We start from the raw sequence: 19,931 nt of genomic DNA, 5'->3' as shown, positions 1-19,931 counted from the left end.
ATTTCCCCCACACTAGTAATTTGCCCCCACGTAGTAGTTTGCCCCCCACTGTCCCTTCAGTGATATTTTCCTGTGCCCCCCAGTAATGTCCCCCAAAGTTGGCACACAAAAAAAAAAAAAAAAGCTAATACTTATCTGTGTCCCAGTCGGCGCTCACTCATTGATGGTGCAGGCGCGCTGCGCACACACGTCAGTGTGCTGCATCCGGGCACAGGCACTCCGTGTGCTGTCCGCATCCATTGCACCGTACCATGGCCCTGCAAAAAAAATATAGCATGTCCTATTCTTGTCCGTTTTGCGGACAAGAATAGGCATTTCTACAATGGGCCGCCCGTTCCGTTCCGCAAATTGCGGAAGGCACACAGGCGGCTTCCGTTTTTTGCGGATCCGCGGTTTGCGGACCGCAAAAAAAGGCATGGTCGTGTGCATGTAAGCCTTATATCCTTAGAAAATCATGGAAAATAATGCACTATGCAAACACAACATATGGACTAAGCCCTCACTCTCATATAATAAAATCTGTACTGCCAAACTAATGTGAATCGAGTATTTTACTGACAAAATTGACCGTTTTGGGAAAAAATGCTGTTTTAATCTCACTTAGAGAGTGGATGTTACTGATAAGAAGGGCTACTTTTTTATGAAGGTTGGTACGTCTGTGTGGAGGGAAAGTGTTGGTTGAAGTACTGGGAAGCATTTGTGATATTTCTGTCTGACTGTATCTCATCATCTTTCTAGAAATGACTGATCTTCTTGATATCTGTCTCTTCTGAGGGAGCAATCACTGATCTTGTCTGTCTTAGGAAAACTACGTCCGCGGCCGCTTCAAATAGTATCTAAATGGCGCCATTAGGTTTGCTCCACTGCTCAAACTGAAAGTTGAAACCTATAGAGGTGACATAAGGATATGACAGGTAAAGAAGCAGCAGTCAGCCTTGTAAGAGGACGGAAATACAAAGAAAGTGACTTTCAAATGTTCCTGTAGCTATTCTACAGTAAAAATGATGAATGTACATGGATATCAAGACGATATTACACAAAACCAGCATCTCATGTCATCGGGTGCTGGCTCTCAATCTCTTAAAGGAGCAGTGAACACTACGGCCCTGATTTATCAAGAGCAATGTGTGCTCCAGTGGTGTTGATGGGCTCTGCACTTCTGGAGTAGGCATAAAACCCATTTAGGCCTCTTTCACACGAGCATGTCCGGATTAGGTCCGGATGCGTCCCTGTGCATTGCGGCAAACCCGCGCGAGTAGGTACGCAATTGCAGTCAGTTTTGGGTGCAATGTGTTTTGCACGCGCGTGATAAAAAGCCGACTGTGGTACCAGGACCCGAACTTCTTCACAGAAGTTCAGGTTTGGGTTCAAGGTTGTGTAGATTGTATTATTTTCCCTTATAACATGGTTATAAGGGAAAATAATAGCATTCTGAATACAGAATGCATAGTAAAATAGGGCTTGAGGGGTTAAAAAAATATATATATATATTTTAACTCACCTTAATCCACTTGTTCGCGCACTTCTTCTGTCTTCTTTCTTCAGGACCTGGGTAAAGGACCTTTGATGATGTCACTACGCTCATCACATGGTCATTCACATGATCCATCACCATGGTGATGGATCATGTGATGGACCATCTGATGAAAGCAGTGACGTCACCACAGGTCCTTTACCCAGGTCCTGAAGAAAATATTTAAATATAAAAATATTTTTTATTTTTTTTAACCCCTCCAGCGCTATTTTACTATGCATTCTGTATTCAGAATGCTATTATTTTCCCTTATAGCCATGTTATAAGAGAAAATAATAAAGATCGGGTCCCCAACCGTGCGTGAAAATCGCACCGCATCCGCACTTACTTGCGGATGCTTGCAATTTTCACGCAAACCCCATTCACTTCTATGGGGCCTGCGTTACGTGAAAAACGCACAAAGAGGAGCATGCTGCGATTTTCACGCAACGCACAAGTGATGAGTGAAAATCACTGCTCATGTACACAGCCCCACAGAAATGAATGGGTCCGGATCCAGTGCGGGTGCAATGCGTTCACCTCACGCATTGCACCCATGCGGAAAACTCGCCCGTGTAAAAGGGGCCTAATAACCAGCCTGTTTTGAACCTTAATGACCAAGCCATTTTTTTTTTCATCATCAGATTCCAAGAGCTGGAACTTTTTTATTTTTCAATGTAGTTCTAAGAGGGCTTTTTTTTCTTTTTTTTTTTTGCTGTTGTAGTTGTCGTTTTCAATGTCACCACTTTGGGATACACATAACTTACTAATTCTCGTAACTTTTATTAGCGCTTTCTGGTCAGAAGATGGGGAAAAAACATCATTACACCGTGGAGATTTACCTTGTAAATGTTGCAATGTTTACTTTGCGACATAATCAACATGATAACTTTTTTCTCTCGGTCAGTACAAATAAAGCTTTACAAAATACATATAGATACTGTACATGTATTGTTTTTACATTTTGCTGCTTTTGGACAATCGATTAAAAATCCTTTTTTTTTTATTATGTTTTTGCATTGCTGCATCCCATAACTTTTTTTATAAGAGGGTTTGATTTTTGTGGAATGACTTTTTGCATTCATTGGTATAATTTTTGGGTTCCTAAAAATTTTTGAGGCTAAATGATGTGAAAATTACATTAATGGATACGTGTGCTGTCTGTGGAAAGCAGATGTCTGTGAATCACTGATGTGTGAATAAGGCCTTAGGCCACGCTACCTTTCATGCCAAGCTGCGTCCCTTGTTGTGTGCGATGCAATATTTTGCACTAAATTGCAATGAAATGAGCCAAAATTCTGCACAAAATTGTTCTTCCCTCAGGGGACGCACTATGATGTTGAGGTTCCTGTTTTATGGTAATTTAGGGTGCCCATGATGTTAAGGTTTGTATGGGTGCGAGGCAGGGTGAGTAGAGTGTGCAATGGTACGTGTCAGTAACCAGGCCATATTTAACAGAATAAATGTCTCTCTATATTCTAGTAGAAAATGAGGGTTGCAGTTCTTCTAACAGTCTCTGAACATGATACAGATTCTGGAATTTCCTTTCTGTCTCTTTCTGCCGGAGAATTCCAATGCAATGGTGGTTCTTTCTTGGTAGGTCATGCAGAGATGGTTAGTCTCTGTAGCATGAGGCCTAGTACTGAGGAGTGGAGCGCATGGACCTTGCCTCCCAATTACTTCCTTGCTCACACTAGTCCAGGGATCAGCAACCTTCGGCACTCCAGCTGTTGTGAAACTACAACTCCCAGCATGCTCCTTTCACTTCTGTGGGAGTTCAGAGAACAGCCAAGCAAGTGTGCATGATGGGAGATGTGTTAGTTTCACAACACCTGGAGTGCCGGGAGTTACTGACCCATAGAGGTAGGAGTGGAGAAAACAGTCCACACCTCAGCTTCCCTAGGGGTTGAGCTGGTTAACTCCATCACTCCCATACATTACTATACTGAGGAAGCAAAGTATAAAATGACATAACATAAATGAACAAAACAACTTGCAAATACCACCACAAAGAAATGTCTGATTGTCCTACACTTAATATTTCCTAGGGGTTTCTATGTAACATCTGAAGCTGGAATTTTTTTTTTATTATACTAAAAAAAATGGCATGAAAAATACTGCATAGAACACAAAATACCTCAAAAATGGAAAAAAATAAACCCTTTTTTTAAATTTGTCCACACATCATGGTCACAGTTTTGCCTTGATTTTTGAAAGATGCTGTTCATCTTAGGCCAAGTCCCTTTCCTACAAAACGCCTTCCTCTTCCAGCTAAGTCTCAACCCTTTTTGATCAAGTCAGAAAAAATTGTAAACCCTAGATGCACCAAACTGAGCACTACTTTTTAGACAGATTCTAGACACATTAGTGAACCTGGGCCGGTGTGTGAAACCGGCCTACATCGCACGCCTTGTAAGCAACTGTAATCCATCTTAAACATTTCCAGTGAGTCAGCCATCACCACTTTTCTCATCACAGGATTTGCAACCTAAACAGCACACAGTAAGTGATTGTTCTCTAAACTGATTCTACTCGCTGCGGAGAGGACAATCTTCAGACTGAATACACTCCAAACATAGCCTGGAAAACAAATCAGACGCTTTCACCACCAGTGAAACTGCTCTGATCATCTTTAAGTAGCGGGAACCTTCAGAAAAGATCTTCATGGGGGTCCTCCACCCTCGTGTGTCTTTGACAGAAACTATTAACTCCTTTTAAACATCTTGTACTTTATATCAGGCCCATTTTCTTTCATATCCTTGGCTTGCAGATACCATGCCGCTAACAAAATCATCAGTGATGAGCGAAGTCATGAAAAATTTCAATTTGGCTGCTTCGCCGAATTTCACAAAGAAATTTGATTAGTGACGAATTACTTCGAATGTAGCGGGCGCTTTGACGGGGAGCAGTGATCGCGCCGCCACCCCCCCCTTCATTGAAACACTACAATTGAGGCCTTTCAGGGGTTATTCAGGTTAAAAAAAACATACTCACCTTATCCATTTGCTAGTGGAGAGGTCGTTGCGGCCATCTTGATTGAATACACCGCGTGAACTCTTTCCCGGTGACGTGAGGGCATCATCAAGTCATCCCGCTGGCTGGGCGCTGTCACACGTCACCCCACGTCATCACGTTAGAGCATGAGATTTGGTGCCTTTTCTTCAAGCAAGAGGCTGTGACGGCCTCTCCACAAGCAAATGGATGAATAGTTATTTTTATTTTTTTTTAACCCCAGATTAACCCCTGAAAGGCTGCAATGTGACAGATGCCACGATCAGTGTTGAACGCAGCATCTGAGGGGTTCAATGATGGAGGGCAGTGAGATCGCCGTTCCCCGTCATTACGCCCACTACAAACAATGGAAAATGGTTCACGACAAAGTAATTCATTCGATTTTTTATTTGATGATAATTTAGTATTGAGCGAATCAAAGCCAAACATATTGACTTTGATCCAAATTTCAGGAAAGATTTGATTGGCAGCGGAGACGAATTTCCTACCATTTCGTGGTAACGAATATATTTTTCCTGAAATGGCAGTTAAAAAAATAAAAATACATACATCATCCATTTGCTCATGGAGGGGGTGTTGCTGCCATCTTAATTGAAGATACGGTAGCCAAATCTCAAGCGGGGTGATGTGTGATGCCACCACGCCAGCGCGCTGGCCGGGCATGGTGATGTCCTCAGTGATGATGTCTCTGCACCCGTCATCACGTCACAATGCAAGATTTCACACAGGGTCTTCAATCAAGATGTCAGCAACGACCTTTCCACGAGCAAATGTATAAGGTATGTTTTTTTCTTTTTTTTTAAACTGATTGACCTCAATTGTAGCATCAGATGCCGTGATCAGTGATGAACGTGGCATCTGAGGGGTTCAATGACAGGGGATGGCACGCTCGTGGCTTCCTGTCATTACGCTAGCTACATACAAATGAATGCGCTTGACGACCAAGTAATTAGTCACAAATCAAATTTCTTTGTAAAATTCGGTGAAGCAGCCAAATCCAATGTTTGATAACTTCGCTCTTCTCTACTGATGATATGAAACTTTAAAAGATATTTAAAACAGCTTGTAACAGGGGCAAGTACACAGTAGACGGAATAAGGTTGATAAATGTAGAGTATTGCTCCTGGGGATATAGTAATCTTATGGCTGCATACATATTAAAGGGAATAAAGCTGGGGACAGCAGAACAAGAAAAGGACTTGGGTGACCTAAGGCCACATCATGAATATGGGATTCCATTTTGGGCTAAATGGTACAGTATATGGGAGATCTGAAGAGGGTTCAAAGGTGGGCACTTATTACATCGGATGGAAGATCTCTCTTATATTAAGAGGTTAAAAAAGTCTGGCTTGTTCAGCTTGGAGGTGATCGCATTTACATGTATTATATACATATGGTCAGTACAAAGAACTGGCTCAGGATTTATTTGTTTCAAAGACTTTACAAAAGACCAGGGGACATTCCTTATGTGTGGAGGAAAGGAGATGTAGACATTAGTGCAATGCATACCACAAGAGTTAGTAACAGCAGATACTATAATGTTAGCAAGTAAAAAAGCTAGATGCTTATCTAATATCAAATGGCATTGAGGATTATAATTAATGCAGCAATTATTGTCATATAATTGATTGAGAAAGGTTGGACTCGATGGACCTGGACTTTTTAAATCTACATATATAACCGCGAGTTACTCCTATTTGCAGAAAGGCCACTGTTTCTTTTAGCTAGACTCTTTTAATAAATAGCGACTAAAGACTAAAGAATATTTATTAAAGTTTAAAGGGATTGTCCTACAAATAATATTCTACAGTTTTGAAACCAGCACTGGGACCTGAGTACTTTTGTAATTGCATGTAATTAAAAATGTACTATAGCCAGTGAGTTATTCAATGAAATCTATCTGTATAGCGCCACCTGCTGTTTGCTTTTTTTTTAATTTCTCGGTCCTGCTCACGAAGATGGAAGCACATGCTCAGTTCCATCTTTCCATCCTTACTAACTACAATAATGAGCAAAAAGGGAACAATGTTTTGAGCTTTTCACTTTCAGGCTCCATATCTCACCATCCAATACAGCTTTGAAAGTGAGACTCCCATCATTTTATAGACAATCATCTTGGCTATCTAATACATAAATTGGACTTACAACTATTTAGCATACGATTAGTTATGCAGATTCTTGTCATGTAACTGCATTGTTATTGTTTTGCTCCTGGTGGTGGAACAATCTTTTTCTTCTTGTATATTACAAATTACAACCTGTTCTCACATTCCCTAATAGCTCAGTGTGTTATTATGTTAATTCCCAAGCAAAAGTTGGAATCCAGGAGCATCCATGAACAAGATTGCCCAAGAAAAGAGAAACAGCAGCATCCAGCTCATTGATAGCGGTATCTCGGCCAAGAAAATTGCTAATCTGCATCATGTGAGTGGCAGGACGGTTGGAAGAAGACGAAATGAAGTCCGTCCATCCATTCCAAAGCTAAGAGGTGAACGTTCAGGCAGAATATCAGAGTCAACAAGTCGGCTCATCACAAGGTCTATCAGTTCTGGTGGGACAAACGCGGCAGTGGAGGTGGCTCGTATACTTCGTTATAGTGAGATCACAGCTGTCCATGCAAGAACCGCACGATGAGCATTACACTAGTCTGAAATGGTGGCCCGAAAAAAGGTGAAGAAGCCTTGACTTCAATATCAACATAAGCTTTGGGAATCATAAGATTGAGAATGGGTCATTTGGAGCGATGAGATGAAAGTCAATAGACTGCGCTCTGATAGGTGCAAATGGGTCTGGAAGAAACAAGGGAAAAGGGGGATAATAGATCAAGAAATTGATGGAACTGTCATGTTCGGTGGAGGAAGCCTGATGATATGGGGTTGTTTCACAGCCAAACGCATTGGATACTTGACCAGGATTGATGGTGGTTTCAATGCAGAGCTATGTGTGAGTATTCTCCAAGACGAATTAGTTTATGCACTCGAGTACTATTGGTATGAAAATTGTTCCAGTGGGAAAACGACCCAACGCATACATCGAGAATGGCAAAGAAATGGTTCAATTACAATAAAGTAGAGGTGCTGGATTGGTCCCCACAGTCCTCAGACCTCACCCCAATCGAACACTGGCTGTATTCGTACTGTACCCAGGTGAGTCGACCAGTATACACCAACGTTGGGAACGTGTAGAAGAGACATGACAAGAATCTGCATATCTCTTTTAAATGCTAAATATATGCAAGTCCAGTTTATGCATGAGATAGCCAAGATGACTATCTATAACTGTGATGGCTAACTACAACTCCCAAGATGTACACTTGCTTGGCTGTTCTCAGAACTCCATAGAAATGAATGGAGCATGATAGGAGTCATAGTTTCACCACAGCTGGAGTTCCGGAGGTTAGCCATCACTGGTCTATAAAATGATGGTAGTCTCATGTTCAAAACTGTAGTGGATGGTCAGATATGGAGCCCGAAAGTCAAAAGTTCAAAACATTAACTTTTTGCTCTTCAGTGTACAGCAGACAGGACATGCCCTGTGAGTAAGGACACAACCCTAAACTACCAGCTTAAAATAAATCTAGCAGAGCAATTGGAGCAGTGATTGGGAAAATCTCTAGATTCATGTGAGGTAAAGGGCTAGTTTTAGCATTGTTAGAAATATGTTCCCATGTACCAGATTATGTATGATTTTCATTCTTTACATTTATCATGGGATAGCTCCTTTCGATACAGAGGACTACCATGCTTGAAGACACTTTGAAACTCACAGTTTGCAGGCCACTGGTTTGATTAAACATGTATTCTCTGTAGAGTAGCAGTACATGTATAGGGTTACTGTAAAACTGAATATTTTTTACCTTCATGCTGCAGTGACTGATGCCTAAGGGGCAATATGTGAGTGTGCTGGAGAGATGGGTGTAGTTGTTGGTACTCACCTTTCTGCAGCTCCCTGGGCTGGTGTGCAGTGATGGAAAGGAAGACACTTGATTCCTCTGAGGCACACTCTGGTGTCGAGGGATCTCCTGCCAGATGTTGGTTGAGGTGCCCTTGATGGTATAGGGTTTTAAGTGCAGGGAAGGCAGGGTCCCTGATGTCGTGACACCAGCACCCTTGGGTGTAAATGAGGTGGTAGAAAGAAGAAGAGAAAATTTACTGAGAATCACTTGCCTTGAGCAGACAGTTTCAGGTTCGGTTATCATCGAGGTATTCAGATACACTTCTGTTCTTACTTGTGCTGTAATTCCAGGTAACAGGCTCAGTTGAGGTACTAACAGGCTGATGACACTCATATACTTCCTCTCAGGGCCGTAGCTAAAGGCTCATGGGCTCTGGTGCAAGAGTTCAGGTGCAGGGGTTCACCTAGCCTTTCTGCTGTCTGAATTAAAAATTTAAACGTTCCCCCCCCCCCCCCCCCCCCCCCCCCCCCCCATGCCAAATTCTCAACCTAGCCCATTCTCTCCAGTCCTACTGTTAAAGGGGTCATCCTTTTTTTACTACTGACGACCTAGCCTCAAGATAGGTCATCAATATCAGATCTGCAGGAGTCTCCCGACACCCCGGCCGATCAGCTGTTTGAAGAGAGGGCAGGGGTCGTATGCGAGCTGCTTTCTCTGCTCTGCTTACCTGCGCGCTGTAGCAATTGCAATAATGAGCAGGTAAACAGAGCAGAGAAGGCAGTGCTCGCATGAAAAAAAAAAAGCGGACAACCCCGTTAACCACTTAAGGACCACAGGTTTATACCCCCCTAGTGACCAGGCCCTTTTTTACAAATCGGCACTTCACAACTTTAACGGTTTATTGCTCGGTCATGCAACTTGACACCCAAATGAATTTTACCTCCTTTTCTTCTCACAAATACAGCTTTCTTTTGGTGGTATTTGATTGCTGCTGAGATTTTTCGTTTTTTTTCTGATATTAATCAAAATAGACCGCAATTTTCAAAAAGAAAAGTGTATTTTTAATTTTTCAGGTAAAATTTGTCTAATATAATTACATTTCTATACAAGTTTGTGTCAGAATGTATTGTGCTGCATGTCTTTGATAAATCCAATAAGTGTATATTTATTGGTTTGCGCAAAAGTTATAGCGTTTACAAACTATGGTACAAAAATGTGAATTTCCGCATTTTGAAGCAGCTCTGACTTTCTGAGCATCTGTCATGTTTCTTGAGGTGCTAGAATGCCAGGATAGTATAAATACCCCCCAAATGACCCCATTTTAGAAAGAAGACACCCCAAAGTATTCGCGGAGGGGCATAGTAAGTTTATGTATGATTTAATTTTTTTTCACAAGTTAGCGGAAAAATGACACTTTCTGAGGAAAAAAATTAAATAATAAAGTTTCCATTTCTGCTAACTTCTGGCAAAAATAAAAAAAAAATCTCCCACGGACTCACTATGCCCCTCAGTGAATACCTTGGGGTGTCTACTTTCTGAAATGGGGTCACTTGTGGGGTGTGTTTACTGTTCTGGCATTTTGGGCGGGGCTAAATTGTGAGCAACCCTGTAAAGCCTAAAGGTACTCGTTGGACTTTCGGCCCCTTTACGCACCTAGGCTTCAAAAAAGTGTCACACATGTGGTATCGCCGTACTCAGAAGAAGTAGGGCAATGTGTTTTGGGGTGTATCTTTACATATACCCATGCTGGGTGAGAGAAATATCTCTGTAAATTGACAACTTTGTATAACAAAATGGAAAAAGTTGTCATTTACAGAGATATTTCTCACACACAGTATGGGTATATGTAAAAATGCACCCCAAAACACATTGCCCTACGTCTTATTAGTATGGCGATACCACATGTGTGACACTTTTTTGCAGCCTAGGTGCACAAAGGGGCCCAAATTCCAATGAGTACCTTTAGGATTTCACAGGGCATTTTTACGCATTTGGATTCCAAACTACTTCTCACGCTTTAGGGCCCCTAAAATGCCGGGGCAGTATAAATACCCCACAAGTGACCCCATTTTGGAAAGAAGACACCCCAAGGTATTCCGTGAGGGGAATGGCGAGTTCATAGAAGATTTTTTTTGTTGGCACAAGTTAGCGGAAATTGATATTATTATTTTTTTTCTTACAAAGTCTCATATTCCACTAACTTGTGACCAAAAAAAAAAAAATTTTACATGAACTATCCATACCCTTCACGGAATACCTTTGGGTGTCTTCTTTCTAAAATGGGGTCACTTGTGGGGTATTTATACTGCCCTGGAATTTTAGGGGCCCTAAAGCGTGAGAAGTAGTTTGGAATCCAAATGCGTCTAATATACCTTTCTGATGCGATTTTTTAAACATCTACAGTCTGCCAGCGAATGATTTAACTTCCGAGCTGCGCGCAGCTCGGGTCTCACGAGATGACGCCAATAGGCGTCGCTGAGACCTGAGAGCGCTGCCATCCGGACGCCTATCGGCATTACAGTGGCGGCAAGTGGTTAAAGACATACTTGGAAAAAATTACATACAGTGCTACAGAACATACAGGGTAATACAGCGCCACATATGTACCTCTTACATCCGGCGATGTCTCCTCTGATGTATTTATTCTCTTTCCTCATCTTCTCCTTTCAGACCAGACCGCTATGGTGACTTCTTTCAGCCACGTCTCATCCCTGCAGAGTTTAAAAAACAGGCATATTACTTTCCTACTTTTCCATCATCCTCCTCACCTCCTCACCCCCCCACCCCCACCAACACTATACTGCAGAAACAGCCCCACTGAAAATACTGGTACCATACAGATAGAGTGCCAGTACTAAAACCTTACCTTTCAGATCAGACCCCCATATCAATCCCCAGATGAGACCCCCCATTTCAGACCAGACCCCCTTTAGACCTCTATAAGTCCCCATATCAGACTCGCATTAGACCTCTATGTCAGACCCAGCCCCAATATCAGACCTCAGATAAGACCCCCATTAGACCTCCAGACCCCCATTAGACCTCAGACCAGACCTCCAGACCGCCATTAGACCTGCAAACCCCCATATCTGACCATTAGACCTCCAGACCCCCAATCATCTGATTAGACCTCTAGACCCCCAATCAGACCCCCATTAGACCTCCAGACCCCCATTAGACCTTTCCAGACCCCCATTATACCTCTCTAGACCCCCAGTCAGACCCCTAATCAGACCTTTCAGACCCCTTCGGAAAACCAATAAGACCCTTCAGACCCCCATATCAGACCTCAGATCAGACTAAAATAATAAAATAACTTACCTCTCCTGCCGCCACTCTCTCTGTCCTGTCTCTCTTTTCAGGGCCCGCTTTTCAGTCACTTGACTGCCTGCAGCATCGGGTCAGAGTGCGCTCTGTACGTCCTGACGCTGCAAGCAGCCAGGACAGAGCAGCGTGGGACCTGAGAAGAGCGAGCAGGAGGAGGGGTAAGTACAGCGCTCACAACGCTTCTCTCCCTGCCTCCTGCATACTAGTGAGCGCTTCCATAATGGAAGCACTCACTAGGATTCTCTTTATAAGATGCAGTGCATATTATAAAGGGAAAATACAGTGCCACTGGCTTAGGGGCCCGGTCGCAACTGTGACCACTGCAACCCCTATAGCTATGCCACTGCTTCCTCTTGCTGGTATCAGAGTCCTTTATCTGTGCTTATTAGGTAACTGGTCCACTTCCTAACAGCCAGGTACTGGATATAATATCATCTTCTCCATGTCTTTCTCTCTTTCTTCCTTTCTGCAACCTACAGGGCGGTTCTCCCTAACGCCAGACATGCGACTTCTGCTCCATTTTTTGTACTGGTTGGTAATAGAAACGGTTCCACACGGTCCATAGATGAATTTATTCTTAGTTGTAATGGTGTCCAGGTGCTTGAGGCTTCTCCCGGTCACTGGTGCTGTGGAGTCCATAAGCTAGAGAATGCTGCTGTCTCCACTACACTTGCTCTATACCAAAGTCTACTGGTCTGTGCTGGGTAGCTTCTGATGATTCCTACTCCAACCTCCTTCAACTGCCAAGGGGACTAGAGTGGTAGCTACATGGTGGACTTATCTCTGACTCTCCTCACTTTGAACTGACTGTCTCCTCGCTTTCACTACACACTTCCTCCTTTTCTGTTCTTAATTCACTAGACTGGAACAAGATGCAAAATATCTTGATAGAAATGCACATTGCATAGCTAGCTCCAGCTAGCAGAACAAAATAAGGCTTGAAAATATAAAGGCTTATTAATCAACAGCTCCACCTTTCATAGGTGCAGCACCAATTCCGGCAGGCTGTTCCAGCAGAGAATGATGAAAACGGAATGCCTGCCAGTATAAAATAGGGTCCGGCTGAGATCCGGCCACAAAAATGCAGAGAATTGACCAGCTAGAAACCGTTGCATTCTCTGCCGGAACTGGGGCCGGATCACCCTGCCGCAGCTGTGAAAGTAGTCTTAATTGGCAGATCAGCTGCCCCAACAAGGTCAGAAAAGAGGTGAAAATGAAGTAATAGAGAAATCCATGCTGCTCAGAACAGCAGCTTGCCCCATTCTGATAATAGTTAACCTGCTCCAGGAGATCTGATATTTGCTCCTTAGGGTTAATCCCATACTCACATTACCTTTCATCAGGAGTACTCCCAACAAAGTATTCACTCTCCATTTTATGAAGAACTCTACAGACAGCTGCACCATTCATCTGTACAAGCTCTTCAGGTTTATTCACATAATGAAGTAATAAAAACCTGCATACATCATCCACCTTTCCATAAGTTTACACATGGCTATACATTGCTCTAAACTTATATAACTTTCAGAATTCATCGACAAAGGCATGTAGCAATTGAGATCCATGATTTGAGTGGCAATATTAGGAGTGACACGGTCGAGACATCTCTGAAAACATTGCATGATGAAGTTTTTGCTTCCTGTTATTTCTGAGAAAGAAAAATATGTCTATTTCCGGTCCATGTCTTTGGGATTTACCTCCTTTTTTGGGATAATACCGATAGTGACCCGGCTATCTGCTGATCTAAAAAATACCAATTAATTAATGGATGGATGGGTTTTACCTACTAATGGATCAAATGGATAAGGAATGTATGATTTTATTAATTCTGTTTTACACTGTAATATCAATGTCAGATGCCACCATGATAGGGAGCGGCGCTATCGATGCTGCCTGTCATTGCAACCACTACTTACAAAGAAATGTGATTCGTGACGAAATAATTTGTCACAAAGCTAATTTTTTTGTCAAATTCGGATAAGCAGCCGAATCAAATTTTTCAATACTTCGCTCATTATTCGTAAACTATGGTTTGTTACCCTACATTGTCACTCAAATCACAAATCACTCAATTTGGGGTCAATTTTTGCAAACCTCACCCTTTTCTGCTCCTTTGTGGTTGACTATAATTTTTCTCAGACTGTTGACAACTATGTATTATACATTATCACATAATGGAAAATGGTATTTCTTGAAAGATAATAATAATAACAACAATAATAATGTCCAACATGTATAGGAAGACAAAGCTTGACCTTCAAAATTTCCAAGTATAAAAGTGAGATTCTGGCAAAAATGTCTTATTTCTGCAATTTTCTACATAGTGAATGAATTCGTTATTTTCCTTTCCAAATCAAACATTATACATATGTATACTGTAATTTAACCATAGTTGTGCTGCGTCTCATGAGAGTGGAGCGGAGTATGGGAGTGGCAGTGACTCTGGCTACATCAGTTATTCACATAGATGACAGTGGCAGTCCTTATACCAAAGGGCCTAGGGCCGGGCAGTGACAGGAGGCGCACCCTTTCTTCCCTCCCGGCACACCATGATGTTGAGGCTCCTGCCTGATGGTAGTTGAGGTGCCCTTAGTGTTATGAGTTTGGAGGGGGTGCAAAGCAGGAGGTGTAGCTGCTGTGGCCGAATGATGGTGCTGGAGTCAGTAACCAGGCCAGTTGTAAAAAATAGGTAAAAAGGTAATCCTTTCTCCTGCGCTTCAAACCCAATTCAGACGGTCTTGGATAAGGAAAGGTCTCTTTATTCCATAAAAAATGTGCACAAGTAAAAACAATGCGTTTCGGGGAGTTCAGATCCCCTTTATCAGGTTGACATTAATAGCTGATTCAGTGTGGGGTATATATACACATAAAAACTGCACCAGTGGGTGACTACCAACTTATGGGACCACCCACAGGTTCTCGTATTATTTAATATTAGTTTAATTTAGATTGAACTGCAAAGGACGATGTAATACTGGGTTGGGTCATGTTATCGCAAAGTAACCATAGTAGCCAGCAACGCTTGGAAGGAGTCTGGCCTATTGCGTGGTGTCACGTGTCCTAAGGTGATCACGTGACTGAAGAGGAGAAGGGAAGGAGTCAAAGGACCTGCCGTTCTGGCCAAAAGAAATTAGACACGTGGAAGTCACATGGTATGTTCCGATCATGTGACTCTGGGACTTGGACGGAGAATATTCAGTATGTATAAAAGGCTGTGTGTGGTGCCCGGGGTGCTTGGAGTCACATGATGCGTTGGAGAGAACAACGCTCATCCTATCTTCAGGCACCGCAGCCAATGTAACTTACATTACTTAGGGGCAAAAAGGTGCGGATATACAAAAACTTAAGGGGGGACCAATAGAATGTGTAGACAATAAATACATAAAAATATACAATTAAATATATAATACATAAGAGATGATACCAAAAGGAATATACATAAAAAACTTTTTATATGTAAAAAAAAACTTACATCAGGACTTACACGAGTACTTGGTGTCACTATTCGGTGTCATAACCTATATGAAGAGTTGTAGTGTGAAAGGGAGTGTATAGTAGCTTCCTAATTTATTGTTAGAAAGAATATATATAAAATATATATGTATATGTAACAGATGGAGCCTTTTATATTATTTTATGTTCGGCTCTCCGAACACCCCCCTCCTTTCCCATTTTCCTGTCCCATCGTTTCCCAAAGCCTAGCCTATTGTATGTAAATGAGGCTATTGGGGGTTTGAAACCATGTGTGCCATGCCTAGTAAGGTCAGTTGACTCCCAAACTGTTTGTCGTCCAGTCACTGGGGAAATTGTCTCTTGGACATTGACCTGCTTCTTCAGCTACAAGGGGATTTAAGTGGAGATATTGATGGTATGTCTTGGAGCTCCGCAACAATTGGTGGCAAGCAACGGGATACAAGCCCTGCAGCAGAAGAAAGCAGCAGCGGTTCGTGCGGATAACAGGTCGTTTTAGTTTGGTTATACGAATGGAACTGTGAATGGAGACGAATTATGCTGGATTAAATCGGACAACATTAAAGGAATTATCTGCGTTATTTCTCCTGTGTAATATTTCCACATCTCAAATACCTGTGACATTCTCTGTAATTTTTTATTAGCCGCTAGTAATATCAGCGACATTATCTGCGGTACAGATGTAGCAGGGGTAACACACACACTCTTAGCTCAAATTTCTTAACTCATCGCGTTATCTTGACACAAAAGCCATTGAAAATCATGTATGTTATCTCTGCTATATCCATATTTCTCCTGTGTAATGTTTCCACATCCCAAATACCTGTGGCATTCCCTGTAATTGTTTATTAGCCGCTGCTGACATCAGCGACATTATCTCCGGTATATCTCCTGTGTAACGATTCCACATCCCAAATACCTGTGACATCCCCTGTAATTTTTTAGTAGCCGCTGCTGACATCAGCGACATTATCTCCGGTATATCTCCTGTGTGACGTTTCCATATCCCAAATACCTTTTTTTTTTGAGCATAGACTTGCAAATTTTATGCTACTGTACGTGTGACATACTTTCAAGCATATATATCATTTATTATGAAGATGGCGAGCAGTAAGGGACAGGGAAGTGGCCATGATGCTGATGGTGCACGCAGAGGCCGTGGTGAAACTGTGCCTGCTGCCAGAGCACAAGAAAAACAATCATCCACCATACCTAGTTTCATGTCCCAGTTTGCAGGGTGGTGCAGGACACACATGGCTGACTCTGGCACAAATGGCTGACTTTATGTTATGCTGCCTTTCCCGTGACCCTCTCGTTATCGGCCATCACCGATTACTGGTTTTTCACCCTTCCCGACCGCCGCTACAAAGAGAACTTCTCATCTCTCATTCCTGTGGTGGAGAGGACTAGCAAAATGTTGCAATACCAGAAGGTCCTTGTGGAAAAATTTCTCCAAAAATTTCCAGCTGACAACGTTTGTGGCAGAGTACGTAGTTCCTTGGGCAACCAAGGAGGGGAGATGAGGAGAACACACAGCAGTTCCAACAGAGGCAGGGCAACACTCTCGAATGCCTGGGACAGTTTTATGACACCCCGCCAGCACCCTTACCCTGATGCGCGGCCTAGTGTCACAAAGAGGGAAACATTTTGGAAGATGGTGAAGGAGTACATAGCAGACCATTTCAGCGTCCTTAGTGATCCCCCTGTGCCTTACAACTATTGGGTGTCCAAGCTGGACACGTGGCACGAACTGGCGCTCTACGCCTTAGAGGTGCTGGCCTGCCCTGCCGCCAGCGTTTTGTCAGAGCGGGTATTTAGTGCTGCTGGGGGCATAATAACTAATAAGCGCATCCGCTTGTCAACCGAAAATGCTGACAGGTTGACTCTTATCAAAATGAACAAGGCCTGGATTGCCCCTGACTTCTCTACTCCACCAGAGCAAAGCGGCTGAATATAAAGGCACTTTAAATGTGGCTTTTATGGTGTATTGAATACACTGTATTCCCATGCACCCCTTCCACCACAAAAAAGGGTATATGGTTCAATCTTCCTTTTCCCGTCCTCCTCCTCCATCATATGAACATGCTTATTAGGCTGCCATCGTTCCTAATGTTTTAGAGGGTCAGATCAGCAGCAGGCCCTCACCCCTAATGTTTTAGAGGGTCACCAGCAGGCCTTAGCCCATTTTCTCTGTGAGCTGTGGGTCTTGGGGGTGATACACTATTCCACCTTTAATTATGGAATTGCAATATTGGCAATTAAGGCAGAGGTTTTTGGTGTCCTAGATATTCTCTGTATTTTAGTTATCTGACTTTTTGGTATGCTGTCAAATACATGTAATACATGAAAACTTGGAGAGAAAAAAATTTGCTGGTCGGTATCGGGATATTGGAGATGCACTGGTGATATCGTGGAATCTCCATAGAATCTTCCTGTGAGTGAAACTCCTGCCTGTGGAAACCTAGCGCTGACCCATTTACAAGTACTTTGGTTGTCTTTCTGGAGAAGGGACTTACTCCTTTTTTTGGGACTGCTGCTTTAACCGCTCCTGATATCGCACAGAAACTTTTTTTGTGTCTACCCCATAATGTTTTAGAGGGTCAGCTCAGCAGCAGTCCCTCACCCCTAATGTTTTAGATGGTCAGATCAGCAGCAGTCCCTCACCCCTAATGTTTTAGATGGTCAGATCAGCAGCAGACCCTCACCCCTAATGTTTTAGATTGTCAGATCAGCAGCAGGCCCTCGCCCCTAATGTTTTAGATGGTCAGATCAGCAGCAGGCCCTCGCCCCTAATGTTTTAGAGGGTCGCCAGCAGGCCCTTGCTCCTAATGTTTTTGAGGGTCACCCACAGGCCATCAATCATAATTTTTCAAGGGTGTGTATGATGCCCTCCTTTATGTGTATCAAAGGGTGTATAGTAGTGCTGGTTCCTTGTAGTTTTTGGCAGCCCTTTCACTTAGTGCTTAGACTTTATGAGTGTAGGAGTCCCACTACCTGAACAATTGTACCACAATGTGAATGAGGCCTTCCTTTATGTGATATACAGGTTGTATCGGAGTGCCTCTTCCTTGTAGTTTTTGGCAGCATTTGCACTTTATATACATTTAAATATACGAGAAAGAATGTTTCCAAACAATTTTTCCTCTAAAATCAATTTTATCTTCGGTTTTGTGAGTATTATTGTCAGTCTGTAAAAGTGGCGTACTACTCGGACAACATCGTTCCCAGCAGCGACCTGGGAGTCCAAGATGCATCCAGACATCCTCCTCATGCTGTTCCCGAACCATTTTAGGGGTGTTTCCATCAATTTCTGACCTTTTCCTGTGAACCAGACACCCTCCCCTCTACAGAGCAGTGGGTGCCTAGTTTAGTGCTCTGGTTCTCCCATTGACTTGCATTGTGCTCTGGTGCTCTGTAGAGCACCCGAGCATCCCGAGGTGTTCTACTCGAGCACCCGAGCACTTTGGTGCTTGATCAACACTAGTCTATATTACAGAATCTATGTGCCACTGTGTATAAGAAGGAGAATAGCGTGATTTTGATGCCACATTATTATCACAATATTCTATCCTTCACTGCCCAACAAATGGAGAAGTAGGACACGGTTTAGGGTACCACTGATCTGTGTAATCATGCATGAAAGAAATCAAGGCATATATATTTCATACGGTATATTAGAAAATGTCTGGAAGCGAATACAAGCTCATATCTGATGCAAGCAGAATCATATAAGCATCTTACATGCAAATAAAAATGTTTTGTAGTTTCCATCTATTAGGTGCTGAATCGTCTTTAATTGGAGTTTCTGTGGGGTGCCCCTTCATGTGATAATGTAATAAGTAGCTTTCCCTATGATAAGTAGGACTCAGCCTCTAATGAGTGCTTCCTCCATGTAGCTACCTGCTGCAGAACTCCTGCTAAGAATCTCTGAATTACTGCTGGAGAGAGGGGAGTCCAGGCTGCTGCGTCTCACTTACCTGAGAGCAGATTGATGGGCACCGTGTGATCCGTTTCTATTAACATTTAAAAACAATTAGAGCCTGGGAGAGGCAGCTTGCGCCAGCACCGAGAGCTGTCATTATACAGCAGAGTGAGAAAATAAGGCTATTAAGCTTGCAAGATAACGAGTGTATTTGTATTGCTCTTAAATGATTTTGCTTTTTGGCTAATGTCTTCCACCTGTAGTGCTGGAACTTAAGTACCACTGCTTGGGGCCATCCAAAAATGTTATTCTCTCTGTGCCTTTTTGGCTAAACAAATATGACTTCAATGGTCTGGAGCAAATGTTGGAAAACTCCCAGAAGTGTTCTGTGATCTCATTGCCTGCGAGACCTCTCCACAGCCACATCATCTTAATATCAATCACCTAGGGACGGACATGCTAAGCTGCTGCTTAAAGGATAATGACACTGTCACTGCTATGCTACGCATACGGCCATGTTACCCACAGGTAGTTTTATCGATGATTTCATCCTGGCTGTATTCAGAGTCATTTTAACACTTTGGTGGGACAAGTGAAAGGATTTCATGATGGCCTCCTACAACTTTTGAAAGTAAAAAGGAAATACAATTCCCGAGTCCCCGACTCCCATACAAATTTTTCTCATAGTTTTTTTTTTTTTTTTTTTAGTTAGCAACATGCTCTTAAAAGGAGTTGTCCAGCTTTTTAAAGCTTTTTGCTCACCAACATCCCTCGCCAGACCTGTGGAGGGA

This window comes from Bufo bufo, chromosome 1 (genome assembly GCF_905171765.1).
Source record: "Bufo bufo chromosome 1, aBufBuf1.1, whole genome shotgun sequence".
Taxonomy (NCBI): Eukaryota; Metazoa; Chordata; class Amphibia; order Anura; family Bufonidae; genus Bufo; species Bufo bufo.
Note: the sequence above shows the minus strand (reverse complement) of the source record.